Below are 16,215 nucleotides of genomic sequence, written 5' to 3'. Positions count from 1 at the left end.
GTAAAACATCCACTTTGCCCGGCTAAAATTCTATCAGTTGGCACTTTTTATTTCTGAAACAAATTTAACCATTTTAATTGTTACATCAATCATGGGCAAGAGGGATGCCTTCCAGAGAAGAGTATGCCTCCTTTTTTCTCTGGTCTCTATTTTCCTTTTATTGTGTGCCTATGAGAAGAGGGGTGTCAGCTGACCCTCCCATGGTAATGACTTCACAATATATGGAAGTCAAACCATCATGGTCTACTCCTTAAACTTATACAGTGATGTATGTCCATTACTTCTCAATAAAATTCAAAAAAAAAAATAGCACAATCCCAATACACAAGACTTTCTACCCAACAGAAGTATAGTTTCCAAATGTTATGGAATAACATTCATTTATTGTTGGGGGGAAATGTAGTCAGGTATTAGAGGAAGTTAACCACTTATTCAATTAGATCAGTTTATGGGAAAATTATTTTTAACAAAATATATTTAAAAGAAGCACTGAATAGCCCTAGCCAGTTTGGCTCAGTGAATAGAGCATTGGCTTGTGGACTGAAGGGTCCTGTGTTTGATGCTGAACAAGGGCACGTACCTCGGTTACAAGCTCAATCCCCAGGCCTCGTTGGGGCGCATGTGGGAGGCAACCAATCGATATGTCTCTCTCACATCAATGTTTCTCTCTCTGTCTCTCTTCCTCCCTTCCATTCTCTCTAAAAATCAATAGAAAAATATCCTTGGGTGAAGATTAAGAAAAAAAGAAAAGAAAAAAATAAATAAAAAACATACTTTTTAAAATAAAAAAGTATTGAATATAGCTTATCAAAAAGCTATTATACAGACATATTGTACATATTCTTACAATTTACATTCAATGATTCAAATGTAAAGCTTTACTTATTCTTTTTTATAATTTCTCTTTATTGTTGAAAGTGATACAGATGTCCCTTCCCCTGCCCCCCCGCGCTGACCCCCTCTACCTGGTCCCGCCCCCACCCTAGGCCTTCACTGCACTATTGTGGGTCCATGGGTTATGCATATGTGCATATAAGTTATTTGGTCAGGATGGTTCTAAGATTTTATAGATTCTTCCCCTCAACCAATAAAATACTTTAATTCAGCTTACCAATGAGTCACTGTAAATAAATAACAGAAAACGCATGCTTAGGAGTAAGCCTTGGGTAAGCCAGTCCATGAGAATAGACGTTTATTCTAAGATTGCAAAAGTGCCCTCTAATGGCTTAACTTGTCCTCTCATTTCCTTTTGTCTTAGAAGTGTCCAGAGCTCATCTCGGTTAAAGTTTAAGTGGAAAAACGTTTCTCAGCACTTCTATGTCGACATCATTTCCTTTGTCCTGCACCTGGGTGGTGTCTAGGGAGACCTGGTCGTTTTTCTCCAGACAGGGGTCCAGCTCCCACAAGATGGGAAGTTGCTGGGGTGACGCCAAAGGTTTTAATTTGCTGGGTGGGTCAATTGATTTGGCGCCCAGTTCCTCCCAGCCCAGAGAGGGAAGTCTGGGTGGTGTTCTCGAGTTACTGAGAAGATCACCTTGGACAGTCCGTGGGGAAGATCTGAGGGGCCGAGCCCACAGATCTGACACTGACCTTGTTCTGTGGTCAGAGGCCGGCACGTTGGACACACCTTCAGGTCCTGCCGAGACTACGGGTCTGACACACCTCAGTCTTTAATGGACATGGTTCATAATCTAGACCGTGGTGACGCGAGTTGGTTTTATCACTGGATTTGCAACATGTCCCAGATGAAAGAGCAGGTGTTGGGAAATATTATTGTCCCTGGATGGACCACGTGTCCTGCACTTACAGACGGTGAGAGAGGACCTGGATGCTGAATGGTCAGTCAATGAAATTCGTTTATGATACACACACATTTAAGGTCAAACTGTTGAGAAACATTATATGAGTCCAATGAGCTGATTTGTATATGTGTTGCCGCCTCTCTGGCGAGTGGGCAAGCACCCAGCTCAGAGGCGTGGAGAGGGCTTTGTTGGGAATGTTTTGGGACCATGAGGACTGGGTTGCGGCTCCCACTCGACGTGTCACCTGTCACCGTCTCTGCTGTGCTCTCACCCCCATGCCCAGGGGACAGTGACCCTTGTGGCCTGCGGGGATGGAGGGAAGATCCGTGGCAGAGAGGAGGCAGTGAAGACTCCGGGAGCATCTTCACTGTCCCCCAGGGAGCTGGTGGGCCACCGAAAGCAGACCAACAGCTCTCAGTAGGCTGTCAGCACTCACCCGGCCTGCTTATCCGGTGCAGCCTTCCAGGCAGCAAAAGCAATAGTAGGCCAGCCGGGCGGTCCTGCCCCCACGGGAAAATGGCGAGAAAAAGTTAAAGGAAGCTGGGGCAATTTACCAGGTGTCATCCCCTCCCCCCCGGGGGGACCTCTAGCAACTCAGAAAACACAGATGCCTGAAAGCACATAAACCTGCCCCAGGTGTCTGCGGCGGCCGCACTGCGGTCGCTTTGCAAAGTTTACCTTTAATGACACAAGGTCGGCTGGTCAGTTTACCCATTTTGGCTAACCTTCTGGTTCACTTAGTGAAAATACAAAATTATGCAAACAATGATAACAGGGAAGTGAATCCGGTTAATTTACCTCTTTATGTTTTTATTGATTTTTAGACAAGAGAGGAAGGGAGACGGAGAGACAGAATCATGATGTGGTCATCGATCAGCTGCCTCATGTACCCCCTCCGCCCACTGGGGATCAAGCGTGCGCCCTGACCAGGAATCGAACCCCAGACCTCTTCGTCTATGGGATGACGCTCAATCCACTGAGCCACACCAGCCGGGCTAACTCACCTCTTTAAACATATATTAAATGATGTAACTACAAATCCTAATTGAGACACTTGAGAGTAGGGAAAGTTTTCAACCACTAAAAGCTTGCCTTTAATATATAGAGAGACTGCTGTTTAGTTATGTGGCCTCATAATGTAAGGAACTTGCAAACTGGGTTTTCCCGTAACTGTCCCGGGCTCTCTGAATAGAAGGGTCTCCTGGATTCAGGGCCTGGCGACCGCTGTCAGCATCCTCCCGCCCTCAGAACAGCAGCCACAGCCATGCTTACCTGGGCGTCATGGGATCAAAGCCACCCCCTAACCCCCAGTAGCCACCACGGTCCCCGAGCCTGGCAGATCCATGTGACAGATTTATAAGTGCCATCGAGCGCTTGTGGACACTCAGGTTACATAACGCCACGAGATCAGTGTCGTCGGTATACACATGCCACACCACGTATAAATTAAAAAACGTTAATGTCACTGAGATTCCCTCAAAAACTGTCCATTGCCCCCAGTCACGTGCAGGCTACAAACCTGAACTAAATTTGCCTGCAGGGAAGGATTCTGCGCTGGAGGCAAGGCCTCTGGGACACGTGAGCCGGCTGTCCGGTTACAGTGTGGAGAGAGCACAAGTCTAACCGAGGGAGGGTTCCTGCAAGGATCACGGCCACAGAGGTTTCTGTTATTTTCTTTTCCTTTTTAAGTGCAAATATTTAGTCTTTCCAGGCTATTTTTAACTCAGGGGCATTTGTTTTTGTTTGACTCATCCACACTACATCTGATGATGAGTCTGAAGCATGTGACCATGTGGCCTCGCTGTAAAGGAAAGGGTGGCTTTGGTGGAGGCCCTGACCCCCCCTTCCAGCCCCCACGGGGCCGCGACCTGCTCAGGGAGCTATGGGCTCTGCCATACGAAGGTGCCGCTGGCACACACAGTCCCTCCAGGCAAAACTGGGCCATGAGAAAAGCTGGACTCCTGGAAGCGGCTGTGTTGTCTTTTGCAAACAAGGAGAACGTCACCTGAATTGGTGGTCATTCTTATACACAGTGGGAGCCGCAACCCAGTCCTCACGGTTCCACAGCGAGAAACAGCACCATGGGGTTTGGTCCTTCTCCACATTTAAAGGGGTGACTAAGCAGGGGGCAGGGAAGGCTTCTGACAGGTGTGCCCTGAGGAGGGGTCCTCTACCTGTGCCTGGTGAGCTCCAGGTCCGCATTCACTATGGGGCTCGCTGCCTCCCTGTGGGGTGCGGATGCCTCACTGTGGGGTGCCCTGGCTCACTGTGGGGTGAGGATGCCTCACTGTGGGGTGCGGATGCCTCAAGTGGGGTGCGGACGCCTCACTGTGGGGCGCACTGCCTCACTGTGGGGTGAGGATGCCTCACTGTGGGGTGCCCTACCTCACTGTGGGGTGCGGATGCCTCAAGTGGGGTGCGGACGCCTCACTGTGGGGTGAGGATGCCTCACTGTGGGGTGCGGATGCCTCAAGTGGGGTGCGGACGCCTCACTGTGGGGCGCACTGCCTCACTGTGGGGTGAGGATGCCTCCCTGTGGGGTGAGGATGCCTCCCTGTGGGGTGCCCTGTCTCGCTGCAGGGTGTGCAGCCTTGCTGTGGCGTGTGGCTGCCACATGTCAACCCCTACGGCCCAAGGACGCAGAGCCCTCCGAGGGCCAGGTGTCAGGACTTCCTGGGGTGATGATTAGGGTTAGAGTTCATTACGTCCATCATCTCTGCACCCAGGACTTTCCCATGCACTTTACCCGCGGTGGGTCCCGCCCCTGGACCGCTGCCCTGGGCAATGCCAGCTCTTCCTCTGGAAGCACACTGAGTGCTGTGAGAATGCAATGCAGGGCTGAAACCTCCGGAGACCTGCATCGGTTTCCAGGGAGTCCTCCCCTCCCAGGCCCTCACGGCCCTGCAGCTCTCGGCGGGCCAAGCCAGGCCAGGGCCGGGGCCAGGGCACCCCGGAGGGAAACGGTGGCCCAGCCTGTGGAATAAGAGCAGCTCAAAGAGGATCAGGTTTCCAGTAAGTCACCGTGTATATTCCCGCCATCATTAATGCCAATAAGAAGAATAAGGACCAATAGACATGGCCAAATGAAATCACTAAATACAGGAACAGTCTCTGACCCAGGAAGCCAGATGCAGGCCACTGCGGGAAGGGGGCAGGTCCCCTGAAACGTGATTAGAAGACATACTAAATTCAAAAACAATTCAGAAGATCATGCAACATGGAACCGGAACAGAACAGTGGCATCTCCCTCCTCCCGTGACTTGCCCTGTGCACGCGGAGAGCTGCGTGGCTCCGTCCCAGGAGTGGCCAGGGAGCCCTGCAGTGGCGGACGCCCCTGAGGGGGTAGCAGGCTGGGCTGCCTTTCTTACTTTGGTTTGGCAACTACACCTTATTTCCTGTCGATCGGCAGCAAAATGACAATGACTTCCTGTGCAATGTCCCCAAAGTGTTAAGGCGCTGCGCACTCCACCCCCATGAAATTCAGTTCAGAAGGAACTCACAGCCAACAGCATCCAGTGCACTTCTGCCGATTGTCATGGTCAACAAGTCCCAAGTCCCTGCATGTGCAACACGCCACAGACACATGAAGAGGACAGAGATTTCCTATGGGCCCATCAGTCACAGCCCTCACTTGTCACCGACCCCCCACCTACCCCAGGAGGCTCCTATGATCTTTGCAAAGGAACTTCGACATTCAAAAGGCTCTGGGAGTCCTCGCCGTAGCAACCAAGTCAGGTGCCAAAACTATGCAAACGCGACAGGCCGTTCCCCTGACCTGGCCTGTGACCGCAGCGCTTTAAGGCTCCATCATTCCGCAGCTACATCTGAGGCTCATGGGGCAGCATCGCCCATGTCCCCAGGCATCCTGTGCCTGGAGCCTAGGGTGGGTCAGCCAGCGGCTCCTCACCCGCAGGCGGAGACAAGAGCCCTCCTCCGAGAGAACAGGCACAGGGAGCGGGCAGGGGGTCGCGGGCTCCTAGGCTGGTCAGCAGCTATGTCCTGGCAGTCACTCCGCAGGCGCTGCCCCGGCTCTGAGTCTCCTGGGAATGAGGGTCCTGTGTGTGGACAACACTAACGGGTGGGGGAGAGGGAGCCCTCGGGACCCTGCCTCTGAGGAATCCAGGGGGCAGCAGGCCAGGGAGAGGATGAAAGTGGGGAGGCTGGAGGGGAGCCCTGGGGGAGGGGGAAGGGTCCCCGTGAGCTGAGCGGTCAGGAAGGCCCTCTGAGGAGACCTGTATCTCAGCAGCACTGGGATGGAGAGGCGGAGCCCTTGCAGCCAAGTGCTGGGATGGGACTCTTCACAGGGAGGGAGGGAGCAAGGTCAAGGGAAGGACAAAGGTTTACTGGCCTCACACCAGATTCTGCCTGCCTGTGCGCACTGCAGTCCGCAGCCTCCAAGGGGCACGCCAGCAGGCACTGCACCCCACGGCACGGAGGCCCTGCCAGTGAGGACCAGGAGGCCAGTGTTCCACAGGGAACTTCCTGCAAAAAGGTGCCTTCAGGCCCGAGCAGAGGAAGAGGGATCCGAGGCCCTTGTGACAAAAGCGAGGAGCCCCGGGGGGGGGGGGGGGGGGGGAAGGAGGGGAGGGAGTCTCCTGACCAGGCCCTTCCCCTGACAGCAGCAGGTTAAAGAGCAGGAGGTGCTCATGGAGGAAGGACGCTGCCTGACTCTGGAGCGAGGTACCACCCCCAGGAGTGCTGTGACCTGCCTGGGCCATGGGGCTGGGAGCTGCCTGAGCCATGCTGGGACATGGGGCTGGGACATGGGGCTGGGAGCTGCCTGGGCCATGCTGGGACATGGGGTTGGGACATGGGGCTGGGAGCTGCCTGGGCCATGCTGGGACATGGGGCTGGGCCATGGGGCTGGGAGCTGCCTGGGCCATGCTGGGACATGGGGTTGGGACATGGGGCTGGGACATGGGGCTGGGAGCTGCCTGGGCCATGCTGGGACATGGGGCTGGGACATGGGGCTGGACCATGGGGCTGGGAGCTGCCTGGGCCATGCTGGGACATGGGGCTGGGACATGGGGCTGGGACATGGGGCTGGGACATGGGGCTGGGAGCTGCCTGGGCCATGCTGGGACATGGGGCTGGGCCATGGGGCTGGGAGCTGCCTGGGCCATGCTGGGACATGGGGCTGGGACATGGGGCTGGGCCATGGGGCTGGGCCATGGGGCTGGGAGCTGCCTGGGCTGTGCTTAGCAGGATTGTGTCACATATTCGTTGGGATGGCTTGCTGTCTGTGGGCTGCCTGCTCAGCTCACAGTGAACTGGTGTGTGGTCCGTCTGTCAGTTCCCGGGACCCCAGCTGGTGCTACTGGTTCAGACTGTGCTTGGAGAAGCTGTGTCTTCCCTCCTGCGACCATCTTGGGTAACAGCAGCACTAAGACTTCCATCTCTAGGGCTTCCATTGTGTGACCTTGGATTTCTCATTTTCATTCATTAAATGTTTCTGTAGGGAGGAGCATGAATGGACTAGGGACTGTCCACATCCTTTCTTCCTTTTCCGTTGTGTGAGAATAAACAAATCATCTTTTCTGTCAAAGAGTTTAGACAGCCGCCATTTTGGCCTGCGTGACTTGGCAGCCGCCATTTGGGCCGCATGGCTTGCAGCTCTCCTGGGGGCCACCATCTTGAAACAGCAAAGGTCAACCCCTCCCTTTGAATTAGCCAATCGTGAAAGACTATGCATCTGAGCTCCAATCAAGAGTGAGGGACAGGTCTCGTGCTTCAGGGGTTATAAAGCCGAGCAGCCTACCTGCTCTGTGTGCGTGTGCTTCCAGACCATGTGTGTGCACCCTTCTACCCAGAAGTAAAAATGTTTGCCTTGCTGCCTGGCTCCTGAGTATGTGAGTATGTTTTGTGTTCTACCAGCACCCTTGACTTGGGGGGCTCACCTATTTCTAACAGTTGAGACTATTATTATATCCACAGGATTTCCCAGCTTACTCTACCTTCTTTACACACAAAAAAGTAGCCTGCAGGCTCACTCCTGGGCACATGTCTGACTGTCTTAACGCTGGTGACAGAGTAGCGGACCTCCGGGAGACTGTGACAAGATTCAAAGTGGCGCCAAGGTTTCTAGTTTGCTTATACACTTCATGGCATTTGCAAATACGATGCTAACAAGTAAGGTGCTATCCAGAAGAAATCAGTTATTATTACTACAGAATAATAACCACAATAGGCTGAAGAAGCGGAGTTTGATTCCGTGGATGGACAGGACCCCATATTGTCCCAAATACCTGCTGGCCCTGAAGGTCTCCCCCCACCCCCAACCTCCCCCACACTTTATATGGCATCCCTGCAGCCTGCCTGCTCTCAGGCACCTGAGGGGGCGGGCCTCCATGCCAAACACAGGGCAAAATCAAAACAGTAATTTAAAATAACTGTCATCAAGGTAATACAATCTAAACATGGATTGTGAGACAGATATATCAGGGACCTTAAGTATTTAAAATGCTTAAACCCTAAATTATTCTTACTTCCAGAAAGAAGAAAAAGGGGAGGGGCACCCGAGTATGAAGCTCTCTTGTAAAAAGAAGTTAAAGGGACAGTTTTTTAATACCCATTTCTTCCACCATCCCTCTTATAAAACCCAAGGCCAAACCCAGCTTCACACTGAAGAGCCGAGCCTTTGGGAAGACGAGGGAGTATTTCCCAAGGACACCGTGCTGACAGCTTGCGAGTTGAGGGCACTCAGGGGAGAGCTGTGAGTATGTCACCTCCCTTTTCTTTCTTGATCCGACCTCCCTCCTATCTCGTCCCAGGTGAGCTCTTCCCACGTGATGGGTTCCTGTCAACTCAGAGCTGGATTTTCTTACAAACCTTTGAATTTAATTTTTAGCCTGTTCTTTACTCTTTTCTATCCTCCACTGTCATGTAATTTTTATGTATGTACATATGTATGTGTGTGTGCGTGTGTGTGTGTGTGTGTGTATTCATTCATTCGAGTTTGGGGACAGTTAATGGGCTGCCAACATGAAAGAGGAAGTGATCCCTGGGCCTGGAGGAAGAAGATTTGAGCTGAAGTTCTCAGGAGACCATCGTCGGCTTTTATACTGAGAACAAGTCTCTTAATCTCTTTGACTCCAAGTTTCCTCATCTCAGAAATGGAGACAATTATCCCCAGGATTGTTGTGAGATTAAAAATAGTGGATGTGAATGCTCCTTTGAAGTAAGAAAAGGTCTGCTCTGGCAGGTGTGGCTCAGTTGGTTGATCGTTATCTGTGCACCAAAAGGTCACTGGTTTGATTCCTGGCCAGGGCACATGCCCAATGCAGGTTCAATCCCCAGGCAGAGCTCATGGGGGAGGCAACCAATTGATGTTTCTCTCTCTCTCTCTCTCTCTCTCAATAATAAAAACATATTTTTAAAATAAAGGTTCTATTTATTTACAAATAGTATAAATCAGCTCAAAGCAGTTGCAAAATTCTGTTCAGCAGCAAAAGACACACATTTTGACTTGCTATTCAAACATAAGAGAAGGAATTTCAACACAGATTTTTCTACCTTTATTTACCCAATCTATCAGGTAAAGCCTCTGTTCAATTAGAGAGGGACACGAAGCACAGAGCAAGGCCAGGCTTTTAGAAATAATCTCCTAAACAGTAGAAAACTCTGACTATCCTTTCTGTTCGCCTTGATAGCCATATCTAAAGACATCACCATTACTGACTAAACACAGCGGAGTAACGGGGTACAAAGGTGAATGAGCTCAGGTCTGCTGGCCCCATCCAGTAGAGGATTTGAGAGGCACGTGTGGAGATTAGAGAGCCGAGGATTAGGCTCCGTTCCTGGGACGCTCTGCATGATTATTTCTGGATTAAAAGATGATTAAAGAACAGGACACTCAGAATGCAGACGACACAGACCCCACAGTCACTTTCAGTGAAAAGTCCATAGAAGATGGTGATGAAATAAAACGAGCATATAGACCTATGACAGATAGGCGACACACCACGAGGCACTGCCCCACGTGGGGATTCAGACGCATTTATTTCCTCCCTTTCCCCAAAAGCACGACATGCAGTGAGCTGTGGCCTTGCTTTCCCTTTAACGCGGGGAAGCCTCAGGGAACAGCTGCAGCTGGGAGTGGAGGCCGAGCTGTGAGGCGGTCACTGTGTGAGGCCGAGGCTGCCAAGAGAAGGGAGGCTCGAGACGGCCTCTGTGCTGCTGCCTCGTGTGAATAAACCAGGAATGTGGAGATCTCTTCAGTAACAGGCTGAACTGGGTGGCTGAAGTGTACACATCAGTGGGTGTCTATAGGCACTTTCACTAACTAAACGTACTTATTCCTCATTACGTTTAAAGGCTTTAAGCTTTCAGAATATTCAGAATATCACACCCCATGAGTCTATAATCTCTCTCATCCACTGAAATGTGTCCAATGCCATCAATATAAGGGTAAATATAATATCATTTATTTTAAAAACCTTAGAACTGACCTAACTTCAAGTCTCACCTCTCCAAAATGCCATAATTGCTATCAATTACTACTAATTTAAAAAGGGATTTTGCAGCTTGCTGACTTTTTGGGTTTGTACCTACTATACATAATTGGAACATGTTTCAAAATCATAATGGGTTATATGGCCTGGCCGGTGTGGCTCCTCAGTTGAGCGTCCACCTATGAACCTGGAGGTCTCAGTTCGATTCCTGGTCAGGGCACATGCCTGGGTTGTGGGCTCGATCCCTGGGAGGGGGCGTGAAGGAGGCATCTCTCTCATCATTGATGTTTCTATCTCTCTCCCTCTCCCTTCCTTTCTGAAATCAATATAAAAATAATTTTAAAAAATAATGGGTTATATGTCTCTAACAAACTTACAACTAATTTTTCCAAGAAGTTTTTTCACTTCTTTTTCCAGTGACTTGTCTCCAAAGTGCGTTAATGGCTTTATCTCTCTCTCTCTCTCTCTCTCTCTCTCTCTCTCTCTCTCTCACACACACACACACACACACACACACACACACACTCAAAATCAGACTCAACAAAAGGTGTGTCTTAGGACATGTGAGCACCCAGATTTGAATGGCAGGTCAGTGGGACTAAGGAAGAGGAGGGCTCAAGAAAGGAAAGGAGGTTTGCCTCTAAGAGTGGTTCCCTGGCTACGGGTGACTCAATAAGTCTAGTTTACCTTTTGTGACTGGGGTTGAATTTGTGTGAATGGTGGTTGGGGAGGTGGGGAGGTGGGGAGGTTTACACTGGAACTTACAGATACTCAGAAATGGACATCCCTTTCACAGTCAACAATGTCCCCTATTGAAAGTGTCTTTAACTTGGGAGCAGGGCAGGTGTGGGGATTATGTGGCCCTCTGTGTTTTCATCAGAATATCTTCACTCTCAAAAAGACGTTGCTTAGGCATGACCTCAAATATTAAATTCCCTACTAAGTTAACTACTAGCAAAACTAACAAACAACACTTAACATATGAGCAGTCAATGATTAAGGTCTTGGGGAATTAGACTAAATTAATATTTTTAAAATATTTTTTATTGATTTCAGAGAGGAAGGGAGAGGGAGAGAGAGATAGAAACATCAATGATGAGAAAGAATCATTGATGGGCTGCCTCCAGCACGCCCCCCACTGGAAATGTGCCCTTGACCAGAATCGAATCTGGCACCCTTCAGTCTGCAGGCCAATGCTCTATGCATTGCGCCAAACCGGCTAGGGCTAAATTAATGTTTTTGAGTCATTAAATTATTTTTAAAAATCTAAGCGAATGGCAGCGTCTTTGCAAATTCATTGGCAATTAATCTCAATTTAAAATGTTTAGATGTTCCCATCCATTTTACTTTTGAAATCCAATACTTACCACTTTATTTTACACGTTTGCGTGTTTAGGTAAGTCTGTTAAATTGGGTCTGGCCTTTCCCAGGCGTGGGAGGGTCTCATATCTTCCTCCCGGATCCCGGGAGCTTTCAGGACGATGGCCGATGTGGAAAGGCCTGTGACAAGGGCGGCTCACAGTTACAACAGGAATGAATGGAATCGTTTTCACTCGCAGTGTGAAGCCCAAAGCACAGGCACCTCTGCCGCTGAAGTTAATAACTGTGAGCTTCACTGAAAATCAGCGAAACTTCAAATAACAAATTCAAATGTAATATGTATGTTTATGAGGGCGTTAAGCTGTAACATCTGAGAGCTGAAATTTTCAGGACAAAATGGACTGTATTTTCTATGTATTGTAACTGGGTAATTATGAAGCCCTTATACAAATAATGAAGAATGCTCTAGAAGACAATGATGATTAATTTATCCTGGGACCCTCCCAGCTTCCTGTCCGCCTCCTTTCAGGACCCCTGACTCTTACACATTGTCTCCAAATCCCTCAGAATTGTGAGATGTAGATATTATATATGTGTGTGTGTGTGTGTGTGTGGTATACATAAAATAACTTACAGCAGTTTATTACAGGGGATGAAACTGTACATTTCAACCCTTTTCTGGTTAATTTGGGGCAGAGCTGATTAGCATGTCATGCTTCTCCCCTTGGATTATTTTCACTCTATATGAGCCGCCACCTCTGCCATTTTTATTGTTCAGTGACCTCTGTGTGGGGTAAGATGCCTTTGTCAATAGACATACTAAGTATTAGCCAGCCTTTTCCTCCTCGATACACACGGGTAACTGTAACGTGACCTCCCGATGCCTGCTGCCTCCATCGGAAGCCCGAGGACCGTCCCTTTCACCCTCTGCTCCACCAGGCGGACTCTCAGAAGGTGGGACCTGCCTGTTCAGTGTGGTTTTAGGGGAAACCTCCCCCTCAACTACTTAAAAGGACCACCCTGCGTCTTTCGCTTTCCTTAAAAGACAAGTTTTGTTTTGTTTTTTGTTAATCCTCAGCTGACAGCATTTTTCAATTGATTTTTTGAGAGAGTGGAAGGAAAGGAGAGAGACACAGAGAGAGAAACATCAATGGGAGAGAGACATCATTGGTTGCTTCCTGCGGGAGCCCTGACTGGTGCCAGGGATCGAGCCTGCAACAGAGGCATATGCTCTTGACCCGGATCCAACCTGAGACCCTTCAGTCTGCAGGCCAACGCTCTATCCACTGAGTCAAACTGGCCAGGGCAAAAGACAAGTTTTAAAGACAAATGTCCACTGCGCCTCACCTTGGTGTCCAGACTCTAGGTCTTATATTCACACCACAGGGGAACGCAGGGGAGGCACACAATTTGTGGGATGCGCGCAGGACCTCCTGCTCAAGATGAGGACATGACGAAGGTGACAGCAGAGCACAGCGAGGCGCGGGCGGTCTGCGTGCTGCCCTGGGTGCCATGTACACTCGTGTACAGAAACAGAGCCAGCGACCTGAGGATGAGACAAGGCAGGTGTGCACTGGCGGCAGGCTGTGCAAGGAGAGGCCAAGGCCCAGGCCCCTCGCAGCCTCGCAGATTCTGCCTTAGCTAAGCTCTCTGGCCCCGCTGGTGCATCCAGCTGCTAGCACCTCTGGAGAAGCCAGCTGACATCACCTACCCTGCTTCCCACCCAGGGTATCCATACTCTAGGGTCACTGTGAAACAAAAATGAACTTTAGAAATGACGTCATCTTTTGGTGGATGTTGCTTTCATACCAGGAGAGGCCTTGGGGACAGGGTGGGGAGCAGGGTGGCGTCCCAGACCCTCTCAGGCCTCAAACTCTGAAGGTCCCCGGAACACAGCTGCCGGGACCCGAAGACAGGACAGAAACGCCCCGTTTTCTCACTTCGCAGGTGTTGCTGCGGGTGCTGCTGTCTGGCCTCTGTCACCACTGAGGACGACAAATCCCTCTTCAATGACAGGATCCCGTTATCTCTGAATCCTCCCCACCGTGACGCTTTCGATAACATCAGTGAACGTTAGTGACTGATGTAATTCCTATGAAATTACAACCTTTATTGACCGCTATCAACATATGAATAATATTTAGATTTAAGTCTAGTGTATCCTTATGAGTCAAGTGTATTTATTTTTTTGTCTTTAAATGTATTTTAAACAATAGGACCGAAATGGGTTAAGTACATTTATGTTTGTGTTTGTCTTTAAAAGCACTGATAATGTAATCAGAAACACATTGTGTTACAGGAATAAAATGCATCATGTTGCACTTGGCAGTGCCTATGGCTCAGAGCACATAGGACCTGAGCAATAGAGGGCGGTTCCTGGGAGCGGCATGGCTGCTTTGGTTTAGTTTTTAAAAATATATATGTTTTTATTGATTTCAAAGAGGAAGGGAGAGATAGAAACATCAATGATGAGAGACAACCATTGATCGGCTGCCTTCTGCATGCCCCGCACTGGGGATCGAGCCTGCAACCTGGGCATGTGCCCTTGACCGGAATCGACCCACGGGCCGATGCTTTATCCACTGAGCCCAACCAGTGAGGGCTGCTTTGGTTTACTTCCCACTGCGTGTGCTACGAATTGTAACCATCACACTCCGGGGCCTTGCACGCCTGCTGGCAGCAACTAAGATGGAAAAACTAACCCCAAAGATACCAGGTCTTTTACACTCACTTTCTTCCCCTTTTAGACATATTTTCAAGTAAGTACCACAATGTCGCCCCTCCTTCTGTTGATGAACTATCCAGATGTGGTATTCTATGTCTTGACATTTGTTCTATAGTTTCTATATTATAACTTAGAAAATAGCCCTGATGATTGAAAAAAAAAATAGGTACCCCCCCTTGATAAATCTCTCTGAGTTTAGTTTTCCCTACTTATTAGATCAATTTCAGTCTCGTATTCTATCTCGATCTGTGTGTAGTGGGACAGTGCCTCAGAGAACGATGTAGTTATGACAACTTTTGGCTGGGATAAAACCCTTGTTTAATTTAATTGAGCGCCTATTTGGTGGCTCTGTCTGTAGGTTGTGGACTAGATGGTCCCTGAGCACACAGCTGGCGGCAAAGGGCGTTGACCTTGATTTCACATGAGGAAGAAAAAACACAGACAGAAACGCGTGCAGTGGCCTGTGATACGGGCTGACGTCATTCCAAGGAGAAGACGGACGATGCTAACTCACTTTCTGTTATTTGGCGACTATATTAAACATCACACCGCAGGGCAGGGGCTAAGAGTTCCGCTCACATAACTTCATTTCCAATCATGCGTAAGCATGTTTTTATTGGGTTCCTTCCAAACTTTACATAACCTAAATGTTTTTCTTTTCTCATAACTATATAAAAGGGAACTAACTCTTTCAAAATAATAATTAAAGGAGACATCTGATAAGTTAACGATATACCTTATGCCATTTTTCTTTTCTAAAGAATAGAGCCAGAGTGTTCACAAGTGAAACCAAAAATAAATACCTCAGAGAAACAGTTGAAACATTGAGTATGTGTCATGTTCAAATTCGCTGCAGGAAGAAATTAACAAATGAAAACCAAAAACTATTCACCAACTTGCTAAAATAAATCCATTTCCAAAGGATCCGGAAATCCCTGGAGGAATGAGGACATGTAACCTGGGAAGTTTCTATACTGATAAACGTGAGATCTGCGGACTTAAAGTGAAGTTTAAATCAAGTCTAGCTCAGTGAGTTCTTGAAGAAAACTCTCGTTGTAACAGGACCCAGTATCCGGCTGTTCTGAGGTTGCATCTGACTGTTCATCTCAACGGGGAAACCTGCAGAAATGTATTGCTAGCTCTCTTTCGTTCCGTATTCCATACAGGTCCAACACCTCGCTCTTCCTTTCTACAATGCAGTAAGAGCAATGCCTCTTTCATTCGGGGTGAGTTAATATTATACAGTTCATGTTTTCAAAATATTTCAAAAGACTAGAAAGCATGGGTTTGTTGACTTGCAGCTGCTAGTAAAATCCCAGCAAGCTGGGGGAAGGTGTGGGCCGAGCGTCTTAAGACGTGTGTTCAGGAAGGAGGCAGCCAAGCACACACCTGCCTTGGCACTGGCCTGGGTACCGCGGGCTGCCGGTCAGCAAGGGCAGGTGTCAGCTCAGAAGTGGCGAGTGACGCTTCCCACACCCACACACACACACAGACTCACGCTGTGGGGGTGTCTTCTCCCAGAAACCTAACTGAATTTACAGTCAACCTACCACACTCCATGAGGCAATAAAACATGATCGGTTCTCTGTCTCCACCATTATGATGTGATTTCTTTTTAACAACAAGAGCAGTGGCAAAAATTACCGCGTGGAAGCAGAACTGCACCCATCCTGGGTGTCGATCCGCATTCACAGTGTAGAGGACAAATAGAGCAGAATTTGGCCTAATAAGGCTCTAAATGGCAGAGTGTTTTTATTTTTTTATTTTTTTATTTTTTAAATATATTTTATTGATTTTTTTACAGAGAGGAAGGGAGAGGGATAGAGAGTTAGAAACATCGATGAGAGAAACATCGATCAGCTGCCTCCTGCACAGCCCCCACTGGGGACGTGCCCGCAACCAAGGTACATGCCCTTGA

The 16,215-nt window shown here is 49.0% G+C and overlaps 1 protein-coding gene across 1 annotated transcript in view; it reads right to left on the bottom strand.

Annotated features, from left to right (window-relative positions):
* The window catches only part of NDNF (neuron derived neurotrophic factor), a 32,337-nt gene that overhangs the window by 12,330 nt on the left and 3,792 nt on the right, over nt 1-16,215 (bottom strand). The window lies entirely within an intron of this gene.

Source organism: Plecotus auritus (assembly GCF_963455305.1).
Source record: "Plecotus auritus genome assembly, chromosome: 6".
NCBI lineage: Eukaryota > Metazoa > Chordata > Mammalia > Chiroptera > Vespertilionidae > Plecotus > Plecotus auritus.
Note: the sequence above shows the minus strand (reverse complement) of the source record. Positions and strands in the feature narration are given on the sequence as shown.